The sequence below is a fragment of the Telmatherina bonti genome (assembly GCF_933228915.1).
Source record: "Telmatherina bonti genome assembly, chromosome: 3".
Classification (NCBI taxonomy): domain Eukaryota; kingdom Metazoa; phylum Chordata; class Actinopteri; order Atheriniformes; family Telmatherinidae; genus Telmatherina; species Telmatherina bonti.
Window position 1 is genome coordinate 41,810,087 of NC_136621.1, and position 4,500 is coordinate 41,814,586.

The window sequence follows — 4,500 nt, forward strand, 5'->3', positions numbered from 1 at the left end:
AGGGCCGCCATGTTGAGGCAGTTCAACCCGCCATGACGTGCACGTTTCCAACCCAACCACCAGACGGGACCACCACAGAGCCGGGAGTCCTAATGTTGCAGCGCTAGTGGTCACGAGAGCATGTGGCCCGACACGCTGCACACATCCTTTAGAAAGCAGCGTGGCACTGAGCTGGGATCAGAAGAGTTACTGCCATCGAGGATCCTCCAGTTTCAAACCTACATAACCAGCCTGGAAACAATAATCTGGTTCTGCAGACAAACAGTGGCGCTGCTCAGCCTCGGCAGCATGTTTATGAGCTACAGTAAAACACCTAGCTGGGAGTCAAATCCTCTTCCAGGATTCAGCAGATGTCCTCATGTTGTCTGGGAAACAACTACAGGCACTGATCTTAGCTAGCTAACAAAGCTAACCAAAGATGAGATAAACCCAGTCTCACGTCAGATTGCGTAACAACCATGTCCGTCAACTTTGGACCGAAGAGATTTACATCTGTGGAAACCCTCCGCCATTACTGAGGTGGTGTTTCTGTGCACATCAGAGCAGAAAAGACGACAATCAGATTGTTTTCATAACAATTACAAAAAAATCTGTAAAGATGGAGCATTTCTTGGCTCTTCGACCAGCTGCGGAAAACACAACCGGTAACACTTGTTATGCTAGGTAATGCTAAAGCAACCGGTAACACTTGATATGCTAGGTAATGCTAAAGCAACCGGTAACACTTGATATGCTAGGTAATGCTAAAGCAACCGGTAATGCTTGTTATGCTAGGTAATGCTAAAGCAACCGGTAACGCTTGTAATGCTAGGTAATGCTAAAGGAACCGGTAACACTTGTTATGCTAGGTAATGCTAAAGCAACCGGTAACGCTTGTTATGCTAGGTAATGCTAAAGCAACTGGTAACACTTGTTATGCTAGGTAATGCTAAAGCAACCGGTAACGCTTGTTATGCTAGGTAATGCTAAAGCAACTGGTAACACTTGTTATGCTTGGTAATGCTAAAGCACCGGTAACACTTGTTATGCTAGGTAATGCTAAAGCAACCGGTAATGCTTGTAGTGCTAGGTAATGCTAAAGGAACCGGTAACACTTGTTATGCTAGGTAATGCAAAAGCAACCGGTAACACTTGTTATGCTAGGTAATGCTAAAGCAACTGGTAATGCTTGTAGTGCTAGGTAATGCTAAAGCAACCGGTAACACTTATTATGCTAGGTAATGCAAAAGCAAGTGGTAACACTTGTTATGCTAGGTAATGCTAAAGCAACTGGTAATGCTTGTAGTGCTAGGTAATGCTAAAGCAACCGGCCGCATTTGTGTTGCTGGTTCATCCTATCATAGCATATTTAATCATAGTTAATGCTAATGAAGCAGGCTATGTCATGCTAGTGTTAGGTAGTGAATGCCTACGGACTAAGATACAAGGGACTCCAGTGTTGCTCAGAGTTGAAGTGTAATCTGCAGGGTGCTATGAAATGTAATGGCATTTGTTCATATCACAACAACATAAAGATCAGAAAATAAAAATAATTCTGTCAGTAACATGGACGGATAATATCATCTGTCCAGATGTCCATGCCGCTGTCCAATCAGGACTTGCCACCTCTGTAATGGTGGCGCTGGAAGACGTTGCAAAATGTAAAACACTTGCTGGATCATTCCAGATGTGGTTTTACAGTTTAATGCTGTGGAAGTTACTTCCTGAAGTGAGACTGGGTCAGACGGGTGAGAAATAAACCTTCACACCAACTACTTGAACATAGTTCAATATTTTTTATTTTTGGTTTTGATTTTCTGAATATAAAGAGCAAAGGAAGTAAGAGTATGAGAGAGAAAATGAACCAAATAATGACCATAAAAGATGCTGGACTGTAGCCAGTGGTCCTCAAGGGCCACCATCCTGCAGCTTTTAGAGGTTTCCCTGCTACAACACACCTGGTTCAGATTATTTTCGGGGAGATAAAGATGATAGCAGATTAGCTGCCAAAAGGAGATACGAGATAAGTGGCAACTCTCATGAAGCTGATCATTTTGTTTGTTTGGCGTATCGCCCTGGCTAACAGAATGAAACAAATGCCTGCTAGAGGAGAATATGCACCTCTTATATTGTTTAGGTTTGTAAGGTTTTTTAATTTGTTCTTCATCAAGGAAAGATGTTTTAATTATTCAAAAAATTCTATAAAATTAATTTTGTTTCAGTCTTTTGTGAAAATATTGTTTTTAGACAGAAACATTTTATTCAATTGAAACGGTTTGAAGAGACTAAGATGTACATGTTTTACTTCAAACACAAAGAAAATCTACATATTTATTGATTTATGAAAGTATTCCTTTTGTCAGGGTGGCAAACACCTTCATCACCCCAACAAACCCCAAAGAGAAAAATGTTGTTTGTGAAACGCGTTAATCTGTCAAGCTAATGTTGCTAATGCTAGGAGCAGCAACTCCTCTTTTATTCTTTCTCTTTGGAGGATCAATATCCTGTGAAATGTGTCCAGAATTTATTTTCATTTAGTATGTAAGCATGTCGAGTCTTTTTCAGATGGTAATCAAACTGAGGGCCGGGACCCCTACAAGGGTCACTAGATGACTGTAAAACATGTCTATCAAACCATAAATCCAGGTAAATCTGTGAAATTTGCATCTTAAAGTCCTTTACACACCTACTCCGAACATTTCATCCAAATAATTTGCACTGTGATATTTTAACCAAATTCCTTTAATCGGAAAAAGGTTTTTTTTCTGAACTGAAGGAGAATTTCCTTCATATTCGCATCAGATAAACAATGGACCAATCAGAGAAGATGTGTCGAGCCGGTTGCGAGCTTTGCCAGACTCAGGTTGTTGCTACGACTTTAATTAGACTTTGTATTGCCATGGTGAGCATTGCTGAGCAACTTATTGTCTTGTTTTTCTCTGCTTCTCCAAAGCAAGCAGCTCGCTGCTGAAGCAGATCTTCAGACTGTCCTGAAGCGGTCGTGGTCCCCCTTCAGGTCCTGGACTAAACAGTTGATATTGTTTAGTTTACAATAAAATATTGCAGGATGTTGTGTGACGATACGTTAATTTTGTTAATGAGCAGTTTACTGTAGAAGCAAACATTTACTATGAGCTTAATTTTTGTGTTGTAATTTAACTTGTTTTTTAACCAGAAGATTTGTCAGCAGTTTCATGTTTTATTCATACGGATAAGATGGAGTTAAATTAGTTTATATTTGTTCTGTAGGGAAATGTAGGTCCTTCTGTTCTTCCTCAGTAAGTTTGTCGAGCATGTAGCAGCTGTGAGTGTTTTCTGTGCTTGCTTATAGTATGACGGTATTTCACGATACGATACATTGTGATGTATTGATGCCCCATAAGCCCTCCGCAAGAAAAAATATTAGTCTTATCACACTGGCATAGAACGATACCGATTGACTTCAATCTGATGGGAGATTCCAGTTGAGATGAAGCGTGATGAGCGTAGACCCGTTTAATCCGATTGGATCAGCTGATATGTTAACACAGTGTATTTTTTATTCTGATTGGATGTTGGCTCTATGTTTAAACAGAGCTGCTGTTACATTTAGATACAATGAGCATAAACTATAGACTGGCGGAGCCTCCATGACGTCACCCGTAGGTTTCTGAAGAGCTGAACTGAAGCTCGGTGGGCGGTTCCTACCATCACCATCTTGGCAGCGGCATGCGTGTCGTCTCGCCCGGAAAATACAAATATGGGCAAAGAGGTGGAGCTGAGAGGGGGGCTGTGAGCGTCATGGTGGATGATTGACATCGAGCGAACTCCGAGCTTTCTGTAGCTAAGAGCTAATCGAGCTAACCCAGAGATAACAGGAGCTAACCAGCTAACGGAGGTAAGCGGGCTAAAGCTAAGTCACGTTGTTAACCGGCTAAAAACCGCGGTTGTTCTACGTTCTTACTTGAAGCAGGAGATCGGGTACCTGTCAATCAAAAGGACACGCCCCTAAATATGCCGAACTTCGAGATTAAATTACTTTTAAACGGGCGAGTTAGAAAAAAATTCACAGTTGTCATGAAGGTAAACCTGACCTATTAAACCTAAAATGGATTTTTGTACCAGGCTGTAAACATGTTTATTTCTGCTGTAAACATGTTTATTTCTGCTGTAAACGTGTTTATTCCTGCTGTAAACATGTTTATTTCTGCTGTAAACGTGTTTATTTCTGTTTTGGAGCCCCTAGTGGATGAAGGGGGGAACTGCAGTTTCCGACTTCACGTTTAATCACCTGAGGTCACTGATTTACATAAAAAACGTTTAGAGTCCTTCTTTTTTTTAACTTTCTCTTCAACCAACCAGTCCAGATCTGAACCAGTAAACCTGTCCAAGTAGCAGGAACAAACATTTAATTTTTTCCTGGAAGAAGAAGAAGACTGGTTTCCATGGTAACAATGCACATCAATCATTTCAATGAATTCAAATGAAATGAAAGATTTAAGGTGTGTTGGGACTGAATACAGGATCCACAGTAGAATCACT